At 40.8% G+C, this 24,131-nt stretch overlaps 1 protein-coding gene across 1 annotated transcript in view; it reads right to left on the bottom strand.

Moving 5' to 3' along the window:
* The window catches only part of LOC124549418 (phospholipase B1, membrane-associated-like), a 126,741-nt gene extending 102,849 nt beyond the window's left edge, over window positions 1–23,892 (bottom strand). Inside the window, exon 1 of the mRNA XM_047125243.1 lies at window positions 23,858–23,892. The gene's annotated coding sequence lies outside the window, so the exon portion shown is untranslated. The remainder of the gene's footprint in view (window positions 1–23,857) is intronic.
* Between the last annotated feature and the right edge of the window lie 239 nt (window positions 23,893–24,131).

Below are 24,131 nucleotides of genomic sequence, written 5' to 3'. Positions count from 1 at the left end.
CCGCGAGCTGAATGGCATCGAACATCACACACGGCAGTGGTTGGCACCCTGTACTCGCATTCGAGAGGACAATAGTTGGAATCCCCAACCTGGCACCCACATTTAGGTTTTCGGCAATTTCCCTAAATCGCTTAAGGAGATCCTTCCCCATCCTTCCCTAACCAGAGGACCAGAGCTTGGTCTCCGTCCGTAATGGTATCATTGTCGATGGGACATTAAATTCTAACTTTCCTTCCTTTCTTTCCTTCGAATAACGTTCTCCAGCATTTCAGGGATTCTCCGCGAGGCAATCTGATGTCGCGAGGCTCCGCAACCGGGGCACCTTGACCTACTGCAGTTAGCCGCACAACCGGCCAGAAACCTGTTCTGCTTGACGCAACAGGAAAATTAGCCGATTATTCTTCCGTGAGGTAAATTGCTGCTGTACGTACGTGCATTTCATATACTATGTAACAGGCATTCTGCGCTATTGCACTGTATTCTTGAGGCAACGCAACTGATATTCGAATCAATACGAATCTGCAATTTTCTGTTTTTGATAGAACTTTTTCTAATAACTTTATAACACTGTACTGAAAATAGAGTAACACAGAATATTCCATAATGTGAGAAAAGCACGTGCTGGCAATAAGCATTTATTTCGCCCTATTTGTCTTAAAAAGCCTCGTTGTCTGCAATCAAATGATAGCATCTGTCGCACTTATATTTTTACTTTTGGTTATCACGACCAGTTCCAGCCACCAAGGTCATTTTCCAGTTGTTATATGTTTATCGTCGTGGGAAACAGTCTGTGTACTCTCACGACGACAGACGGCTATATAGACATGTAACAACTGCAAAATGGCCTTCGTCGTCGAAAGTGGTCGTGTCTGCTAAGAAGGTTTTCAGGCTTTTTTTTATTTTTAAGGCAAATGCTGAAAGTTGAAGTCTCCTGACACTCCAAATACACTGTGCAATGTGAGTCAGAAAGTCAATTTATAAATCAAATCCTCCAACCAACCTCTTCCAACTAAATATCTTTCTTCAAAAGGCATGAACTTATTTCCTTTCTGACTTTTGTCATGACTGATACATACCTCTGTTAGAGCAGCACAACATTTACAGTTTCTAAATTTTACTTTGGATCCGTTCAGTCACAACTGAATAAAACAAATTTTTCCTCCAATAGTCGTCTCGCCTTTACTATTCGCATGGAATCCTAAGTGGCTTAGTATATCTACATATATGGGCTTAAACTGTTTTGTTTTATTTCTTGGACTTTATACATTATGAACATCTCTGACACTTTCTACTTATCTAAGATGAAGTGATAATAAAAATTTCTGTTTACAGTTGTGTAAATGCTTGCCTACATCTGCACTTCTTCTGCTTATTACCATACGAAATTTCGTTTTCACATTGCAAAAACTTTATCTTACTGTTATGTTTTGCATAGCGTTGTTAACTGTTGAATATTATTGCCAAGTGTAGAATGTGTGTTTCTGATATTAGTCACCTCTTCCTGTGTATGTGTGTATGTGCTTGTGAGTGAGTGAATGAGTGAGTGAGAAGAGAAAGAGAGACAGAAAGAATGAATGATTCACTCTTTCTTTCACTTTCAAACACACATGCACGCACGCGCGCGCGTGAACGCACACACACACACACACACACACACACACACACACACACACACATACACACACATACACACACACACACACACACACACACACACACATACACACACATATCTGCACGTAACTTGCTTTTCCAACAGTCTTCTCACTGGTTTGATTCAGCCGGGCACGAATTCCTTTCGTCTGTCGACCTCTATGGCTCAGAACTGCACATTACTACATTGAAGAGCCAAATAATCTAACACTCTTGCTTAATATCGTGCTTGGGCTCCTGCGAGCAGCACGCAGAAGTGCCGCAACATGACGTGGCCTGGACTCGACTAATGTCTGAAGTAGTGATGGAGGGAACTGACACCATGAATCCTGCAGGTCTGTCCTTTTTTGCTTCCAGAACTTTGTGCTTGATCTTGCAATTTTCTTGTTCCCTCTTGTTTCTTTTACTTACTGTATTACCCGTCTTCCCCTATAAATTACTACCATTTTTCTTAGAATTTCTATCACCTTGCGCCATTTTGCACTATCAAACGTTTTATCGAAGTCGACAAATCTTATGAATATATTTTGATTTTCCTTTAGTCTTGCACTTTTGTCGTGCGAGACGTCAGACTGCCCCTCTGGTGCCTCTTCTTTTACTAAAGCGAAACTGTTCGTCATCTAGCACATCTTCAAGTTCCTTTCGCGTTAGTCGGTGTATTGTTCTTATCAGCAACTAGGCTGCAAGACCTGTTACGCTGACTGTGTGTTAGTTCTCGCAGTTATCTCTTCTTGCTATTTGCGGAATTGCGTGGATGATATTGTTTGGAAAGTGTTTGTATGCCGCCAAGAGCAAACATCCTACATACCAAGTTGCCAGTCCCCATAATGATTTTAGAAATTCGAATGAAATGTTATCTACCCCGTCTGCCTTATTTGATCTCAAGTCCCCCAGAGCACTTTTAATATCTAACTCGTGTACTGGTTCCCCTGTTTCTTCCAAATCGACTCCTGTTTCTTTTTCTAACACGTCATCAGACATGTCCTCCCCCTCATGGACGCCTTTCAACTACCCTTTCCACCTATTCGCTTCCTCCTCTCTATTCAACAGTGGAAATCCCACTGCACTATTCATATTACAACACTTACTTTTAATTTCAACGAAAGTTCTTTTGACTTTTCCATGTGCAAGTCATCATTACCAACGATCATTACTTTTTCGATTTCTTCAAATTTTCCTTACAGCCTTTTCGCCTTGCCTTTCCTGTACTTGCTGTTTATGTCATTCCTAAGTGAGTCATATTTTCGTATTCCTGTCTTTCCCTGAACATTTTTGTACTTCCTTCTTTCGTCGACAAAATAATTCTTCTGTTACCCAAAGTTTCTTCGCAATTACCTTCTTTATTTCTACGTTTATCTGTCCAACATCCATGGATGCAATTTTTGGAGATGTCCATTTTCTTTAACTGAAATGCATACTGTATTATTACTTACCGCAGTATTCATATCATTAGCAAGCTTCAAACGCGTCTCATCACTCCTCAGCAGTGCTCCCTTCCAAAATGGATCTTTCCGGAATATTCTTCTGTGCTTCAATTTACTCTTCATCATTACTAAATAGTGATCCGAGTCTCTATCAGCTCCTGCGTTCCCTTTACGATCCAAAAACAGATTTTGGAATCTCTGTCTGATCATAATGTAATCAAGCTGGAATCTCTCCGTGTCTCCAGGCCTTTTCCAAGTACACCTCTTGTGATTCTTGAACACAGTATTCGCTATTAGTACTTAGAATTTATCGCACAACTGAATTACTCTTTCTCCGATCTCATTTCCAGTAGGCTACCAAGACCATCTTCTCTCGTAGCCCTTTTTCCTGTTCTTTCCCCTAAAGTCGCGTACCATCCTCTATGATCATTAGATTTTCATCTTACTTTACATACTCAATTACCCATTCGGAACCCTCATACATTTTTTCCAGTTTTTCATCTTCTGCTTGCGACGTCAGTTTGTATACCTAAAATATTGTTATCGGCATTGATTTGACGCTAATTCTAATACGAACTACGCTATCAGTAACACTGTCTATTTTAATTTGCTATTCATAACGAATTCTACTCCCTTTATACCATTTTCTGCCGCTGGTTAACTACCATATACTCGTGTAACCAGAAATCCTTATCTTCTTTTCATTTCATCCTCACTACTTCTAGATTCAACCTTTGAATTTCACTTTTTCAGATTTCATATCTTCCATGCTGCGTTCAAATTGCTGACATTTTACATTCCGGTTCGTAGAATGTTACACCTTCGTTCGTTATTCCATCTTTTTCTCATAGTCACCTCCCCGCTGGCAGCCCGTCTTGGAGATATGAAGGACTCATCCGGAATCTTTTGCCAAAGGAGAGATCATCATGACAGTTTTCAGTTACAGGCAATATATCCTGTGGAATTACCTCGACCAGTAAAAAAAGTTCGACAGCGTAAAATGGTACAATATGCTGAAATTCTGAGAAAAATAGAAGAAAGTTACAGGGAAAGACGGCTAATGTATAACATACACAAGTTCCAAAAAGGAACAATAAGACCGGAAAACCAAGAACGAAATTCTCGGATTCTACTGTTCAATTTATACATGGAAGAAGGACTGGCTGAAATAAAAGAAAAGTACAAGTGTCAGGATTGAAATTCAGAGCGGGAAGATGCTAATGTTGAGACTACTATTCTCAGTAAAGTGAAAAAGAATTGCACGATCTGTTCAATGGAATGAACAGTCTAATTAGTAGAAAATAGTGATTGAGAGTATACCGGAGAAAGACAGAAGTAATGAAAAGATAAAGAAATGAGAATATCGAGTAACTTGACATCAAAATTGGTGATCACGCAGTGACGGACGAACCAACAGGAACAGGCCTTCATTTGAGGAAGTTTCCAGGACCGCGTGTTTGGAGCACAGGCTTGTAAGGTAGTGATTCATGCACAGTGGAAAAATCTGAACACAAGAGAGTCAAAGCGATTGGAATGTGCTGCTACATAAGAACGTTGAAAATTTGGTGGACTGACATGGTAAGAAATGAGGAGTTCTCTGCAGAATCAGCGAAGAGAGGAACATATGAAGGGTCAGGAGAAAATACCAGGCAAGCCATTTTTTATGAAACTTACGAGAAATAAATTTTAAAGTTTAACCTGTGATTACGTCAAAATATAAGGATATAAAATACTCTTTATTTCATAAATTAAAGGTCTTGGGAGCATTGAACATGAAACTAGCGCTGTTGGCATCGACAGTGTTACCAGAATGAAGTACGAGTAATTTACTAAAATGCCATGAAACGTGACTTTGTAGGAGCAAGGACGCAAGTAAGTCAAGCGAAACACATGCAATAATTCCACAATAATCACGAATAAATTAATTTCTGGTTGTAATGATAGAGCGATGGCACTCATGTCGCTTGTATTTATCCGTGGGTCAGCTGAATAAAAAGCTTCACACTATCAGGACGGAAAAACTTAATTTGGCTTTGCAATTTGTTATATTGTAGCCGCGAAACTGGTAGCAGACATACAATAAGGAAGGGCATTATACAAGTTAAATTACAGTGAACAGAAGGTAAATGTGAAGCTATTGCGCACTAGACAAGCAAGAAATTCTGAAGTTAATCACACCATTATAAACAGACGTGGGCATTTCAAACGGACCATCCATTGGTTGACAACGTCATGGAGTCCTTATGACGCCAGTTTGCATTCGTCCGTGATAAGTTGTTTGCTATTCCAGCATACAGCAGTGGCTGCATTCAGATACATTACCTTAATAGGCTGAGTTTTGAAATGGTATTTTGCAGTGTAATTTGAGTCCAACAGTGTTTCTCGTTCCTTGATAAACACTCACGACAGTCAAAGGAGATGGCTTACATCCGGATGCTTCGATAACTTCCTTGAAATCTTCCCGTTTCCATAATCCAGCATTTGTATCTCGCTCTAATAACCTTAGCAACGTACAGGGAATTTAATTTTTACCTTTTCCAAGCCACGAATTTGATTGACAGTTACATAATGAATAAAGGGGAATATAGGAAACTTTTTATTTTGACCACCAGCAGAATCACAAAGTATATAGGGTGCCAGGAGGATTATTCAATATTCAGGGATATGACAGGAACGATCATTCAAAGTAAAAAGTAAGTAAATATGGGCTCTAAAGCACATACCTCAAGAGCATCATCCATACTGTGAAACATAATTGCAGGCTTTTTGCTTCTCATATTCTGAGCGGCGAAGTATGGATCAGAAAAAGAGCAAACAGTAAACAAGGGCTGTTAAGAGCTACGGGCACTTGTTCATCTTCGTTATGTGAAACACATTTCTTATAATAAAAAATGCTCATAGTTCTGAATGCGTGTATTTTAAAGCCCAAATTTTGAGACATTTTTGCTTCTAATGATCTTTCCTTTCATACTGGTGAATATTGACCATCCCTCCTGAGACCTCCTGTTTAGAGCTCTTCAGTGTTCTCATCAAAGGATGAGAGACGAAGTGAAAAAGGAATGGTCTCATTTCATTTTCGTCATTTTTCACAATGCATTCAGAAGAAAACAAAACAAAATGATTCACTGGTTGAAGAACATAGACACTGAACGAATACATTGAAAATCGCCGCTTAAAGTTATTATATTCGACACGGATATTTTTTGCGAAGTTTTTGCTTTCCCGTGCCTCCCGTTTACTGATGGGAGCGACTGCTCAAGAATTCCGTTTGCTCTGCCCTCTCGTAGTCGGATGACTGACCTCTGACTTGGCTGCTTCTTTCACCAGAGAAATTGACTTATCTGGTTCTTTTGCGGTACAGCAGAACACAGAATGGTAATATCTCTGGAGCCACTTGGCTTTTTCTTTTCAGTTTTAGCCTCTGAACAGATGCCTAAGATCTGTCTGAATCGAGCTATAGAATAAGCGACTTTTAAAAAAAGTAAATTTCCTGTTTTTTTTTTCACTGACCCGACATGGCGAAACAGAGATAAGAGGAAGGGAAAGGATGATAGGATATGTGTTAAGACCTCAGGGGAAAAACTTTCATGTTTAGAGGGAGATACAGAGTGTAAAAACTGTTGGGAACACAGAGGTTGCAATACATCCAGCAAATACGAGTAATTGAAGACGCAGGGTGTCAGTATGAGGAGAAGAGGTTAGTACAGGAATGGAATGATGATTTTTAAAAAAAATTCGAACCAGAGCGTTCTGACTGCCAGTCAAGTACCGGTTCATACCGTAACAACTCTCCCTCTATCTCTAACACACACACACACACACACACACACACACACACACACACACACACACACACAAAACAATCACTCATATCACAATATATACGCATATCAGTTTGTAATAAAATTCAACAGTTGGCAACTCCTTCCAAAACATAATTCAAATTAACTAATGTTCAATTCTTAGTGCTACTGAAACGAAGTTTGATATGGGAATAAGCCGAAGACCAACAGCTGTAAAGTAGGGCAGAAGTATAAAGTAGGACAAAAGTACACATGTAGATAAGTACTTTCGACATTTCTAAGTAGAAATTTATACTACCACTACACTATTCTGGCAGAAGCGTTAAAATGTTGGCTCGAAACAGGGCACCGAAAAGGAATAAAGGATTAATAATTTGTAGCTTCAGTCAGACAATGTACTTTTTAGACTAATTGTCTCATATAATTGTTCATCTAACCGCATAAACTTGTGTATTTCTAAGACTTTGTGTTCTATATTTTATAATGAAGTAAAATAAATGTCCTTCTTATTTCATTAGGTGAAGTTGTTGTATCTGATGAAAATGGTTTCCCCTGAAAACAACAAAAAAATGAAAACCAAAGTTCAGAGAGACAGTTCGCGAATTATAAATGTATACATGGTACTCGCAGTGCCAAAACACAACAAAAAACATAAAGAACTGCAGAGAATCACTGCTTTGTTGTCGCTTAGTTGACCCTAAATTTAAATAGGTGTAACGTGTCGCTCTTAAATAGACGAAAAGCCAATTTTTTTATCGATAGACGATTGGTGAAAGATCCCTGGAAGATGAAATAATAGTAAAATATCTTGGAGTGTTCGACCAACGCGACCTAAAGTTGAATGACCACATAAAATTCGTTGAAGGAAAAAAATCGTCAGGCTGAATTTCATTGTGAGAAGCTTAAGACAGTGCAGTTCACAAATGAAACATGTAGTTTACAAAACCCACGTTCGACTGGTTTAGGAACGTTCTGCATCAATCTGTGATTCTTAAGAGATAAGATTAACAGAACAGACAGACAAGATGAAAAAAGAACGGCGCTTTTCGTCAGGGTTTCATCTAGGAAGTGCAGTACGTGTATTCTCAACAAACTCCAGTGGCAGACGATACAGCAGAGGCGTTGTGTACCACAGAAAATTTTATTTTGAAATTCCGAAAGCGTACGTTCCAAAGAGAGTCAGGTAACGTACGACGTCACCCACATAAGTCTGGTGAAATGACCACGATGGGAAAAATGAGAGAAATTGAAGCTTATACGGAGCTTTACATGGACTTTTCGTGCATAGAATAGGAGAAGGAGGAAATAAATATGGCAGCGTACCCTTCACTACACACTTAAAGTAAGTTTGGGTAGTACAGATACAAGTGTAGATGTAGTTTTCTTGCAATAGGTGTTAGATTCCTGGACAACATACAGGTATGTCCCCTACTGAATTTAGGTATCTTCAGGTTCTTATGAAACGACTGCATTTGCCCGTGGCTTTGCTAGAAGAGGAGCAATCGTATTCTGTCTCTAAAACTGAAAACTATAATTCCACACTTTTTTAATTACCTATCAATAATTGTTCAATCTTACGTCATAATTAACAATGTGTGTATTCCACGTATTTAAATACGTTTTTTCTTCTCTTCTACGAAATGGGCAAACAATCGTACCTACTTCCAAGTGTATGGCACCAAGGAAACTGTAAGATTTTGTAACCCTGCTTCCAGAGCTACGCTGTTGGATAAATTAATGCGATAAGTATAAACGTTTACCAAATAATGAGCACGTTGGGCTGGGATTTGACGAACCACCGAAAGTCTCACTCTTGAAAGACTAAGTTTCATAGTGAACTTTCCAAAAACATTTCCCCTCCCGTGAGTTTCAGAGGCCGTTGGCAGCTATTTTATTGCCCCTGACGACTTTTCCTGACCTCCAAGCGTGTGTGTAGAAGGGTGCTAATCAGTTGAAGTATTTCCGAGGATAAGACTTACGTCACTGCAAATCACATTACCAGTATGCTGAAATGTTACGCAATCTGCTCACTTGTAAACCTACGAAGCAAAATAAGCCAACAATAATTGAAGGCAAGATCGGAATGTGATTTCGGAAAATTCATCGTTCGTTCACCTAAACAAAATCGATAAATGTAACATAAGTACTGAAGCAGTAAAATAGTTGATGTTGAACTGTTAACTACCTTACACAAATAACCATATCCTGCAGAAACCCACGGGTCGTTAAAAAACTAACATCAAACCAAGGGAATAGCTTTTTTTAAGGAATACATTGCCATTTGATTGTTTGTACATTTCCTGTACACGATCTAGATTTCGGCCTTCACTCCGTTATTAAGTACAATGATCTTAGATCATTAATATATTTTCCTGGGTACTGTGCAGGATGACACACAATTTCGTGCCATTATCGAGTACTATTTTCTTACACCATTAACATCATTTTGCTGTGAACTTCGCAAGATGACTTGTACACAGTACAACACATTTTCTGGTCGTGATGTAAGTGATACAAAATTAACGTCTTGTAGGAATTCAGCACATTACCGTAAAAGCACATCGTATTTCGGAAAATAAGTCCAAAGCCTTGTCTCAGAATATTGTACTCGATAATGGCGTGAAATAACATGTCCTCCTGCACAGTACACAGCGAAATACGTTAATAGTCTAAGATCAATGTAATCGATAATGGCGCGAGAGCTGAAATCTAGATTATACACAGGGAACATGCAGAAATGTACAGTCGAATGGCGGTGTATTATTTCAAAAACTACTGAATGACTGTGGCTCTGCAACACCGAAAACATTTTAGGGAAAAAAAATCATGCACGATTACAGGAAATTAATATTAGAAAGTCATAGTGGATAATAAGAATCACCTTCCGTTATAAGACTAGAGCAACTGTTTTGGCATTGAAGTCCAGCTGCAGACTACATTAAAAAAACGGAGAATCGGTGATTTCCCTTCTGCCAAGTAGCAACAACGTAACTGACATAAGGTTTAAAGTCGTCTGCTATAGACGTCTTTTATACTATGTATGCTAGCACCGATAAGCACTTACATGTCTCAAAGAACATGCAGTCACTCTTCCGTTTGGCAGAGTAGCTTCATCTTTGGTGGGAACTATAAAGTCACATCTTAAGCGAACCACTGAAACTCTGAGACTAGCCGGCGCGACGTAAATGGCAAGACTTACGAACGGATACTAACCAGTCGCTTAAGAACATACATCTAAAACCGAGAACTACTCCCCCTAACGCAGACGGGCTTCAGACACAACCATTCAACAAGTGACCCACTCTTCAAATTGACTGATAGTATAACCATAGGATTCAATCAGGGACAATGCACACTTACAGTGTTCCTGGACATCGTATGAGCGTTCGACAAACATTAGCATTAGGGCTTGTTGCTTAGAGTGGTTAACAAGGATATCCCAGCTAAAATGGTCAGATTGATAAAAGCCTACAACATGGAGCGTAATTGCAGAGAGCATGTAGTTAACCAGTCTTCTGAAGCGTTCACCACACAAGCTGGCTCCCTGAGGATGGCATTTAGGCATTTAGTTCCCCCTCCTGTACATCCTATAAACAGCTGACGTACATATCGTAACGACACAAAACGAAACGGCATGACTGTAAGCAGATGACACAGTCTACTGAGTCACTGAGCTACGAACAACAACCATACAGCGTAAGACACACTCGTACCTCCAACTAAGACTCAGACAGTCCTTTTCAGACATAGACATCTTACACAAACATGACAACAAAACGAGGACGACATCAGACTTACACTATAGGACACCCCCTTAAGACTCGATGACATAGCCAAGTACCTCGGTGTCTTTCTGGACAGACACTTTAAATGGAAGACCTACCTGACGTACTTCCTAAACAAAATCCGAGTGCGACAGAACCTAATCCGCTAGATACAAAGTCGCATCCATGGCTGCAGCACACAAACTGCAGTACACACGTACAAAACCTTAGTACGACCGGAACTGGAGTACTCAGCAGCCCCCACCCCCCCCAGCCCCTCCTGGGAGGCATACGTGCCCAAAAAACTAACAGAATATAAAGTATAGAGAGGAGACTCCCGCGCAGCATTGCTAAACCCCCGTACATCACACCAAGCAATGCCAAGGTACAGCCACTCCAAACCAGAATGGTCAAGCTACGAGCACGACACCGCAGACAAACATTTAGCAAAAGGCCTGATATGGAAGAACTCATCTCCACCAACCTCAGGATCAAATTCAACTACATCACCCCTTCCAGCACAATGGCCCAGAACACTGCCAAATCTTACCCAGGCCTGACCCCATCTTGGAACCACTCATAGCTAACACCACAACCAAATTCACCTAGACGAGAGAACGGATAATGGTGCTCCAACTAGCCTCAAGTAACTGAACATTGTAAATAGTAATTGTAAATAGTAATTAAGACTCTGTCACTCCTCATCCACTAGGCATAAGCTTACCCCACCCTACTCTCCTCCTTTTTTCTCTCATCTCTCCATACTACCATTTAACATATTATTTATAATGTAACATTATTGTATTGGAATCATAATAAATATATATTATGTTAAAAGGAACAATACGTTTAATTAACATTATGGAATTATGATTACGGAAAACTTATATTAGAAGGAACAATATCAGTGTAACCATAAAAGAATGTATAACACAAATCGTAGTATCAAAATGAAAGACACAATTGTAATAGCAAAATGAAATATGGACTGAATTGCTTGAAAAATAAATAAATGTAATAAAAATAAACTGTAAAATCCTACGGCTGGAAAGGGTATACAGCAAGCCCTAGGAAAGCCTGCCCTCCATCAGACGAGGGAGTGAGAAAAAAAAGGAACAAAAAGCCTGCCAATAGTACTGGTTCGAACAAAAAATCGGTTTGCGAGGCCCCACATGGGTGTGAACAAAGAGGAACTCTTCATTTCCACATGCTACCGTGAACACGCTCTGCTTGGGTGAGTCGAACTATTTGGTATATTAATGAGGAGCAGCAGAAATCAGAATAGCGATAAATTTTAAATTTGGGAACGATCTAGCACACGAAGGAATTCCCGTACGTCCTAAGCTGATCAGTGCGTCATGGATGAAGTAAGAGTAATATATGCAATTGCTGTGGCAGAGCAGTAGAACAGAATCGAGGAATGTGTAGGAATGTGTTACAGAAGAATGCTGAAAATTGACTGATAAAAAATAAGGAGGTCCACCGCAGAATCAGTGATACAGGAATATTTGCTAAATACTGATTAAAAGGAGGACAGGATGATAAGACATGTTTTAATACATCAGCGAACAACTTTCGTGACAATGGACTGAAGCTTAGAGGGCAAAAATGTGCGCTGGCAGAGAATTCAGTTGGCAACTGCTGTCTCGGCTCAGCGCAACTACCTCATAAAGGCGAGGTCGCAGGTTTGAGTGTCCCTTCAGGTTTAAGCGTTGGTTTTGTTTGTGATACGTCAGGTGGTATCAGCAACAGCAATAGCAAGTTGCCATTTTATATTTAGCTGTAGAAATGACTCTGGGTTTGGATTACGTGTCATCTAAGATTTTTTTAATGAGTTGACTGTATGGGTATAGAGTGAAAGGGTATTAAAATTGTTTTTCACGCTATGTGTATGTTTTTCATTAATTTTAAGCATCTTCAAAACATCCAGAAAAACGTTACGAAATGTGTTCTCCTCCTTTACAATATATTATCATCTTCAGTTTGACAATGGACCATCCGGAAAGTTTAGTTATTAACTGCATCATAAAGTGTGAAGAATATGGATGTGTATGAAAAATATTTAGGAAAAAACGGAAATCCTTGGAAGAAAACCTGCACTCGAAGAAGACTGAGCTACCGTTATGCTACCAACACCCATGTATCACGTAGGAATCATGGGAATAAGACGAGAGAATCAGGCACGAACAGAAGTAAATATACGGTCATTACATCCTAGCTCAATACGAGGAAAGACATTTATCGTATCAATACAACGTACACTCCGCCAGTGACTTGCGGTATATATATGTAAACCAGTGGAAAACTTCTACCGTCAAAGCACAAAAAAGGTGATTATGTTAGGGTTTCAGTTCCACAGAAGTAATGCAAAACTCATTTTACGCCTCAGACCAAATATTACGTACACAAAAGTTTTGCATGTGCTTCAGTACTACAATGTCGGGTTTCCAGAACCCTTCTAATGATAACAGGGTCACTTTGCAAAATATTCAACATTTTTCTCCACGCTACGTCACTTTATGAACTAGGTTTCCGCCTGACTGTCGACTTTATGTATTTTAAGTGTAAAACCATTGTAGCTCGAAAATGGATAAAGACGTCAAGAAAATTTTCAAGTTCTTTATTGATCGGGATCTTAGGAATGTAACGTTAAGATACTTGCTTTGCATAGCCGTCTTTGAATCCGGGGCTGCATTTTGGTACGCAGATATCCCATTTTTGGAATGTTTCTCAGTAACGGACAAATATTATTGAGAAGTATGACACTTTTAGGTAAATGCCTAGAGGAGATACCGTGAAAATTTGAGAAATTTGCTGCAGTTAGTTGTCTAGATATCCGCTGCTGACGGTGAAATAATAGGGAGGGACTCTTTTTGCAGATTTTCTCAGGAACAGCCAACGAACTAATGGCGCTTCCATAGACCCTTTAAAGCACACCGTAGATCACATCTAACGCAAAAAGAATCAACCGATATGCTCCAGTTTTCTAAACAGGAAGAAGTTTTTAATATTCATACTTTGACCCTGTATTGTAGGATAGTGACACTAAGATGATCCTTCTGTTGGGTATACAAATAGTTGCTAACCCGAGGGCTAACTTGGTCCCACCTTTCTATAACAGATACAAACCGAGGTATGAGTCCCAGATAAATCCCGTTTTGGCGCGCTGCGTTTTGGAATATATTGGTAGCGCATGCTGTCGCATGGGTGTCGATATACTACTGCCCATTAAAATTGCTACACCAAGAAGAAATGCAGATGATAAAAGGGTATTCATTGGACAAATATATTATACTAGAACTGACACGTGATTGCATTTTCACGCAATGTGGGTGCATAGATCCTGAGAAATCAGTACCCAGAACAACCACCTCTGGCCGTAATAACGGCCTTGATACGCCTGGGCAATGAGTCAAACAGAGCTTGGATGGCATGTACAGGTACAGCTGTCCATGCAGCTTCAACACGATACCACAGTTCATCAAAAGTAGTGACTGGTATATTGTGACGAGCCAGTTGCTCGGCCACCATTGACCAGACATTTTGAATTGGTGAGAGATCTGGAGAATGTGCTGGCCAGGGCAGCAGTCGAACATTTCCTGTATCCAGAAAGGCCCGTACAGGACCTGCAAAATGCGGTCGTGCATTAACCTGCTGAAATGTAGGGTTTCGCAGGGATCGAATGAAGGGTAGAGCCACGGGTCGTAACACATCTGAAATGTAACGTTCACTGTTCAAAGTGCCGTCAGTGCGAACAAGAGGTGACCGAGAAGTATAAGCAATGGCATCCCATACCATCACGCCAGGTGATACGCCAGTATGGCGATGACGAATACACGCCTCCAATGTGCGTTCACCACGTTGTCGCCAAACACGGATGCGACCATCATGATGCTGTAAACAGAACCTGTATTCATCCGAAAAAATGACGTTTTGCCATTCGTGCACCCAGGTTCGTCGTTGAGTACACCATCGCAGGCGCTCCTGTCTGTGATGCAGCGTCAAGGGTAACCGCACCCATGGTCTCCGAGCTGATAGTCCATGCTGATGCAAATGTCGTCGAACTGTTCGTGCAGATGGTTGTTGTCTTGCAAACGTCCCCATCTGTTGACTCAGGGATCGAGACGTGGCTGCACGATCCGTTACAGCCATGCGGATAAGATGCCTCTCATCTCGACTGCTAGTGATACGAGGCCGTTGGGATCCAGCACGGCGTTCCGTATTACCCTCCTGAACCCAACGATTCCATATTCCGCTAACAGTCATTGGATCTCGACCAACGCGAGCAGCAATGTCGCGATAAGATAAACCGCAATCGCGATAGGCTACATTCCGACCTTTATCAAAGTCGGAAACGTGATGGTACGCATTTGTCCTCCTTACACGAGGCATCACAACAACGTTTCACCAGGCAATGCCGGTCAACTGCTGTTTGTGTATGAGAAATCGGCTGGAAACTTTCTTCATGTCAGCACGTTGCAGGTGCCGCCATCGGCGCCAACCTTGTGTGAATGCTCTGAAAAGCTAATCATTTGGATATCACAGCATCTTCTTCCTGTCGGTTAAATTTCGCGTCTGTAGCACGTCGTCTTCGTGGTGTAGCAATTTTAGTGGCCAGTAGTGTAGCCGGCCGGAGTAGCCGAGCGGTTCTAGGCGCAACAGTCTGGAACCGCGCGACCGCTACGGTCGCAGGTTCGAATCCGGCCTCGGTCATGGATGTTTGTGATGTTCTTAGGTTAGTTAGGTTTAAGTAGTTCTAAGTTCTAGGGGACTGATGACCTCAGCAGTTAAGTCCCATAGTGCTCAGAGCCATTTGAACCAGTAGTGTAGAATGCGTTTCGTCTCATTTTGCACCTTAACTTCTTATTAATTTCGTTTTCTCTCTTCCTATATTGTATTGGCTCTTAATCTGTACCACTATCATAAAATTCGTACGTCTTGTACTATGCCATGTTTAGTGAAATACTTGCTTCTTACAGCCAAATTGTCTGCTATTAGTTCTGTGCGTCGAGGAACAGACTGAAGACAACGTCGAGTTTCTGTAGTTTTCATCTAAGAAACAAGGAAATTTTAGACACTGGCAGGGAGGAGGCACTGACTGAAATCAACGGGAAAAGTCGAACATTTGTGGGGGACCTGTATTCGAATCCGGGACCCCTGTTCGCTGGTCAGATGCTCAGACCACTAAGCCATAGGGCCACAGTGGTCATTACAGCTACACAGACTACTCTAGCAGGCCTCCGTTCAAATGATTCAAATTGCTCTGAGCACTATGGGACTTAACATCTGAGGTCATCAGTCCCCCTGGCTTAGAACTACTTAAACCTAACCAACCTAAGGACATCACACACGTCCATGCTCGAGGCAGGATTCGAACCTGCAACCGTAGCAGCACCTCGATTCGGGACTGAAGCGCCCAGAACTGCTCGGCCACCGCGGCTGACGCCTCCCGTCAGACCCAAATTCTCAACCTATCCACACAGTACTAACGTAGTGCCTCTCGCCCATTATCCTTATTACTCGCGGAATTGCGCCGATTCCCGTAAGTGTTCGAAACTGGTGCGCATCTACACTGAAGGGATGGTGACCGAAAGAACAAACAGGAATTTGATCCAGCAGCTATTACGAATTAAGAAACAAAGGAATTTCAGACATTGGCTGTTGCTTCTTAAATCACAATGGCTGCTGGATCTAAATGGTGTCCGTTCTTTCGGGCGGACTTTCGGACTTTTCATCTAACTTCTTGCGTGAATGGCGAGGAGAATTACTGTTATGAGATAGGTAGCAAAATAATGTTCTTTTTATGGGTGAATATAAATGAAATAATCTTGGTTTTCAATAATGAATCTGTATTCGATGTGGCTCGTTTCTACAAAACAGGAAAAGAAAGGTTGGCAGCCATGCTCCAGACCAGACGTCTGAGTTTTTGAGCATAATTTATTTAGATTGTAATTAATCATTACATCGTGTGTTATTGAATCTTTAAGCTTTTTTTTTTCGTAATGGTCCACATAACTCGAAAAGATGGTAAGGTCCAGTCGTAGGGTTCCAATCGTTTTTCTTTATGTTTTAGTTTCGAAATTCCAGTTAATTGTTCTGTTTTTCTTTCCAACAATTTAAGTAGATCGTGTCCATTCATTATTAAGCTCATATTTTCACATAGTTATGTAAACCTGAAGTTGTTTGCTGTAGAGACTTTCGCACTAGTAGTTCGTTTACGTACAGTTTTGTGTACATTGAAGTTACATTAAAAGTTACATTCTCGTAAATAACGAGAATTAGTGTAGTGTAAAGTGTATTAAGAGATTTAATTCTATTTTTAAGCGTGTAATCTCTGTTGTAATGCGTGATAAGTGCGGATATTGCCGCGGGGTAGTCAAAGATCGAATGGCCTTTGTAGACTGTGAAGTGGTGAACCTAATGGGGAAATGATCGAGGTTTCCCTTGGAACTGTAGGCTCTATAAAAAGAACAGCTGAGCAGGAGGGGAAGATTTGTGTCCTACAGGCTGATTTAGAAGAAGCCAAATTTCAGACAGCTAGGCTGCAACAAGGGTGGGAGGGGGGGGGGGGGGGAGGTGGGAACTTGGTGAACGTAACAAGCAATGGGCGAAAGGGGAAGAGTTCTTCAACTTCATTTACGTTTGTGCTTACAGTATCGAATATATCTGAGGTGTTACTTGAAGTTGGAGGACAAGAGCCTCACCCAGCTGTAGGTCATATCAGGGTGCAGCAAAGGAAGGAAACAGCCTTGTTCAAATGTGTGTGAATTCCTAGGGACCAAACTGCTGAGGTCATCGGTCCCTAGACTTACACACTCCTTAAACTAACTAACGACAACACACACACACACACACACACACACACACACACACACCCATGCCCGAGGGAGGACTCGAACCTCCGGCGGGACGGGCCATGCAAAGGAAAGAGTCTTGCTGATAGGCAGTAGCCATAGGAGGGGTGTAGTTCAGATGGTACAAGACAAATCAGGAACGGGGTACCAAGTCACAAGTATCATGAAGCCAAGTGCTAGCCCTAGCCACGTGTCAAGGACAAAGGGAATTTGTACAAAGGTTTAGGCAAGAAGGATCAGGTGACTGTAGGTGCTGAACCAGGGAACTGCCTGGCTAAGGATTGTAATCACATCATTAGGGGTGACCTGGATGAAGTAGGAGTAGGAACTACATACACAAACGTAATATTTTGCAGGTCTTGTAGCGCCATGACAAGCCTGAGTTAAAAGTGCTGTGAGCCGTGTGAACACTGAGTTGATCGGGCTACTGCCGATTGAAATGACATCTCAGATCGTTGCACTTACCGTTGCTTCAATTGGCAGATTGTGATATACTAGATGTGGCCTACACCTGAATAGGAGAGGGAGAGAGAGGTTGGCTGAGCTTCTTGCATGTAATACATGGAGCTCCACCAGTACACAAAGCAAGATCCCTGTGTTAGGTTAGAATCAAGTTTCAGGCACTCTGTTTTGAAAGAAGTCAAAATAACAGAAGAGCACCACAAAATGCTTAAGAATGGACGGAAAAGTAAGGTTAGTTTATTGCATCAGAGTATTAGAGGACTGATTAATAAAGCAGGAGAGCTTATTGTCTGTTTGGAAAATTCAGAGAACTTTGAAGAGATAGGCATCCTGTTCCTATCTGAGAACCACGTAACCACAAGGTTAGATAAGTTACTCGTAAAAGATTACACTTCAGCAGCTTACTCGTGCAGATCTAATGTTTGAAAAGGAGGAGATTTTATATACGGGGGGTGTTCAGTAAGTAATGCAACATATATTTTATCTCTCGGTCAATTTCGGTTGAAAAAATGCCGAATCTGCTGTGGGACATCGTGGAATATTCCCGCTTCAGCACTTGTAGTTTCATGAAGCTCCTGTCGACGGTGGCACTACGACACTATACGCAGCTCAAAATGGCGTTCCAAGCACAGAGCTATCGTTGTTTCATTAGGGAAAAAAAAAAAAAAAAAAAAAAAAAAAAGAGAAGAAGCAACTGCAGAATGTCCACGGAGACCTGGCAATGATCAAAAGCTCGGTGGGTCGTTGGGCAAAGCGTCTATCATTAATGCAACAAGGTCGCACAGACCGGTCCGATCTTGCACGTATTGGCGGTCGCACAAGCTGTGACTCATACTACCCGTATGTTGGACTTCAGCGTGTTCGTCGCCACAACGAACTTCTCCAACGCAAGGTCTCGCACAAGTCTGCACACTCAAGAGGAGCTCACAAAACTTCATCCGACTGTTCTTCCTCGTTCACGAAGCGGTACATGGATGATGGGGATGTTACTGAGTCAGCTCCGACGTCCACAAGTAGAGTGGTGCCATGTGGGCACACAGGTGCTCCCAGTAAGATGGCTTAAGGCCGTCGCATTTGATTGGAAATTATGTTTAAAGCACAAAGGGTGCGGGACAGTATGGTGTACTGAATAAAACCAACCCACTTTCAGGGAAAAAAAAGTGTGTTACATTATTTATTGGACGCCCCTGCCGGCCGGTGTGGCCGTGCGGTTCTAGGCGCTTCAGTTTGGAACCGCGTGACCGCTACGGTCGCAGGTTCGAATCCTGCCTCGGGCGTGGATGTGTGTGATGTCCTTAGGTTAGTTAGGTTTAAGTAGTTCTAAGTTCTAGGGGACTGATGACCTCAGATGTTAAGTCCCATAGTGCTCAGAGCCATTTGAACCATTTGGACGCCCCTCGTATATTAAAATAGAACACAAGTTGGAAAACATTGAGACAAGTAGATTTTGTACTAATTAGTACATAGAGGTGTATACTTGTGAATTAATACCAAAAATAATTCTCTGCATACAGATCGCCACTGAGAAATTTTGAACTGTTTTGTGAGAAATATTGTTTCCTTACTGTGCCATCTGTCAGACAGAAGCTAACAGACAATAGTCTGTGGTGACTTCGTGTAGATTTTCTAAGGGATTCTGGTAGGACAAAATGATTTGGAAACCTTATTTGGATCCTTCAACTTGATCTTAGTAATTAATTTTCCAACACAGGTGACTAAAGAGAGTAGGACACCAACTGATGTTTCCTTTGGTGAAGCTCACTGTAAGAAAATAACTGTTTACCCAGTAATAAATGCTCTCTCTGATCATTATGCACTGTTAGTTACAATAAATAACATAGTGCCTTACAATATGAATACCCCACAGCTGCATTCACTCACTATAATTAATGTTTCCAGGATAAATATTTTTAAGAATAGTTTATAAGAGATGACCTGGGATGATGTATATAATGAACCACATGCTAATATAATAAATTCATACTCTTATTTCAAAATAGTTTTCTATCGAAGCTAATCTGAAAGGACATTAAACAGACATATGAAGAAGCATGTAACGCTAGAAGGATAAAAATATCTTGTGAAAGGAAAAGGGAAATGCATCTTTTGGCAAGAACAATAAGAGATCTTGAGGTAGTTACACACTATAAAAACTACTCAAAATTAATAAGAAAGGATATTTAGAAAACAATAACATGCACATAACGTGAGATCAGTAATTCCGACAACAGACTTTAGGCCACAAGGAATGTAGTGAAACGAGAGATGGGACAACCAGCCACATAACAGGTTAACATCACTATTCAACTGAATGGAGGGGCTATAACTGATGAGCCAGAGACAGCAAATGTATTTAATAAACCTTTCTTAAATATGGTACAAAACATGGCGACAAACAGATCAAGAGAAAAATCACAGCAGTAGGTTGAAAATGTAACTCATAAATTTCAGTCATTTGGCTGTATCACCAGCTTCTCCTTCCAAATTTAAGAGAATTATACAATCTCTGAAAAAATAAAAGTTCATCTGATTTTGATGTTGTTTCCAATACACTTCTAAAGATTTGTTCCCATATAATAAGCCCCTGTCTTATCTGACATATGTAATGTATCACTAACTCAAGACATTTTTCCAGAGAGACTGAAATATGCTGTTGTTAAACCCCCTTTTTAATAAATATTATAAGGGAGACGTCAATAACTACCAACTCCGCAAGCCACCCAACGGTGTGTGGCGGAGGGCACTTTACGTGCCACTGTCATTGCCTCCCTTTGCTGTTCCAGTCGCGTATGGTTCACAGGAAGAACGACTGCCGGAAAGCCTCCGTGCGTGCTCGAATCTCTCTAATTTTACAATCGTGGCCTCCTCGGGAGGTTTAAGTAGGGGGAAGCAATATATTCGATACCTCATCCAGAAACGCACCCTCTCGAAACCTGGACTGCAAGCTACACCGCGATGCAGAGCGCCTCTCTTGCAGAGTCTGCCACTTGAGTTTGCTAAACATCTCCGTAACGCTATCACGCTTACCAAATAACCCTGTGACGAAACGCGCCGCTCTTCTTTGGATCTTCTCTATCTCCTCCGTCAACCCGATCTGGTACGGATCCCACACTGATGAGCAGTACTCAAGTATAGGTCGAACGATTGTTTTGTAAGCAACCTCCATTGTTGATGGACTACATTTTCTAAGGACTCTCCCAATTAATCTCAACCTGGCACTCGCCTTACCAACAATTAATTTTATATGATCATTCCACTTCAAATCGTTCCGTACGCATATACCCAGATATTTTACAGAAGTAACTGCTACCATTGTTTGTTCCTCTATCATATAATCATACAATAAAGGATCCTTCTTTCTATGTATTCGCAATACATTACATTTGTAACTTGACCAGTTTACTTCTAATTTTACATTGTATTCTAACAAACAGTACGGGAATGTAGGCTACATATTTTAATACGAGTAAAATAGCACCGGTTGCTATTACCTGTGAGCTATCTAAGGCATCTGACTGTGTGACTCACAGTGTTCAGTTTTATGGGACTGATGGTACAGTCACCCAATGGATAATGTCGTACCTAACCAAAAGAAAACAGAATGCTGTAATTAGTAATTCTAGAAATATAGTCTGTGGACGCAATTCTGACTGGGAAGAAATCACGTATGGGGTTCCGCAATGCTCTATCTTATGTCCACTATTGTTATATATGTAAACGATCTTACATTTAACACATAACAAGACGAATTAGTTCTTTTTGTGGATGAAACTAGTATTGAAATCAATCTAAACATACATACAGAAACAGAAGAAATGGCAAACAATGTTCTTAAAAATATCGTTGATTGTTTTTCTGCGAATGGTTTCACCCTCAATTTCAAAAAGACACAACACATTAAGTTCTGCACATCTATGGGTATTACATCAATGACAAGCGTGACAAATGGTGAGGAAATAAATAGATTGGAAAGTTCATAATTTTTACGTGTCTATATTCATGAGAATCTAAACTGAAAAATGAAAACGTTTTGTAACTCCTAAAACAATTTAATTCAACCACATTTGCGTTGCAAATCTTGCGGAGAGACAAATCAGTAAACTGACATACGCTGCATATTTTCATTCAATAATGTTACATGGAATAATGTTCTGTGGTAATTCATCTTTAAGAAAGAAAGTCTTCGTTGCTCAGAAACGTGCTGGAAAAATAATATATGATGTTCACACACGAACATCTTGCAAACATCTGTTTAAGAAATTGGCCATTCCGACTACTTCTTCGTAGTATATTTAATCCCTCATGACGTTTATAGCAAGTAAGCACTACAGCTCAAAAAAAACAATGATGTATGTAATAATAACACCAGAAAGAAAAATGGCGTTCATTACTCCACATTACGCTCATCATTAGCACAAAGAGGGATGCATAAAGCTGCAACAAAAATTTTTGGTCACCCGGTGATATAAAATGTGTTACAGACAACGAAGTAAAATTTGAAAACAAGCTGAAAAAGTTTCTACTTGAAAATTCTTATTCTGTAGAAGAATTTCTGTTGTTGCAGAGTGTAAAAGATGGTGGGTAGGAATTATTAACTCACATTTGTATATAAAAAAAATTAAAAATAAAAACCCCTTATAAATGTTTAGCATGTAGTCATACATACAAATTAATTTGCGATGTGAATGTAAAATTACTTGCTCCACAGCATTACCATTTATCGTACAAATCGATCCATGGAACATGAAACTAACTGAAATTAAAACTACCCAAAACCTGCAAACAATGATGTAAGAAAGAAACTGTGGTACATTACCTTAAACGTATTTTAGGACGTTCTTTTAACCTCAGAGACATAACTTATAATGGTGGTACAATTTATGCACATAGTGATACATATTATAAAACCAGATTCCTAAATTTCTATCACTTTCAGACGTTTATGTAGTAATTGTAGCTTTGTTTATTTTTCTTATAATTTCCTTTCTTAGAATCAGACACCAAGAACAACACACCGCAGTTGACGATGTCATTGATTAACTAGTTTGGTGACTTACATTCTAGCCTATAATAAATAAAACCTCAAAAGTGGTACAATTTAGGCAACTCTCCCCTAGCTTCCATAATTTCTGCTGTCTTTGGGCAGCGGCGATTGTGCATCTAACATGTTGAGAGAATATGAATGAGACACTGTAATATAAAAGTCATCACACGTTGCAGTTTTTCCGGTGCCTCAACTCGTTGGACATTACCGTGGATCGTCCACAACAGGTGCGCTGAGTAACTGCCCTCTCCAACCGATCCGCACTTACAGCGCTACATATACGCACAAATTAAAGAACGACTTCATTAAACCAGCAGCAGCTGCTTTCATTAACATTTACTCATAGACATTTCGTCAAGCGACATGTTCAGGTCACACATGAATATCACATAACGTTTAAAGAATGTCATTTGGCATCAGATATATTGTTGTATGTCATTGGGGCATCAGTCACATAAGACAGATGCGTCTGTTATTTCATGCATTTTCCAGAGGTCAGTAACCGCTACAATGGACAGTCCACTACAGTGATAAACCAAAATGATGCTATAAACTGACCGACTGACAGTTTATGATACGACTTTGAACAGACAGATTCTACAATTAGAAACAGTAGCGTATTCGACGCCAAGAAGCCTTCCTTAAACTAGATGTAGCATTAATACGTGACCTGAAGAGCGGCTTGACCGAAACTGTCTGCCAGTAAATATTCATTACAGCAGCCTTTTGTGGCTCCGTGATGTTATTCCGTAAAGACACTGAAGGTGTGCGGGCCTATTCACAGAAAATGTTTTCAGCAGCCTACTGTTTGCGCTGTTCTATGGCAGCCATGGTGGCCGGCGACGAGACGTACCTTACGTGTGTCTCGCGGAACCCGCCCGGAGGAACTGTCTGAACACTTGCGGCGGCGGCGATGGCGGCTGCTGCTGCAGTAACACCGACAGCCAAGGCCGACACGGCTGCCGTCCTCGACCTGTGATCGGACCGTCGCGAACTGCCCCACTGCCTCAAGTTCGCCAAACTCGCTACCGCCGTCAACATCCCATGCCCCACCTCCTGTACGATCTCATCTGCTCTGTTCTCCGTACCCAAACCAAGTTCCACAACTGATCCAGCAAGTGGCACGG

The sequence above is a fragment of the Schistocerca americana genome, chromosome 1, assembly GCF_021461395.2.
Source record: "Schistocerca americana isolate TAMUIC-IGC-003095 chromosome 1, iqSchAmer2.1, whole genome shotgun sequence".
Taxonomy (NCBI): Eukaryota; Metazoa; Arthropoda; class Insecta; order Orthoptera; family Acrididae; genus Schistocerca; species Schistocerca americana.
The sequence above is the reverse complement of the archived record's forward strand: the minus strand, read 5'-3'. Positions and strand labels throughout refer to the sequence as shown.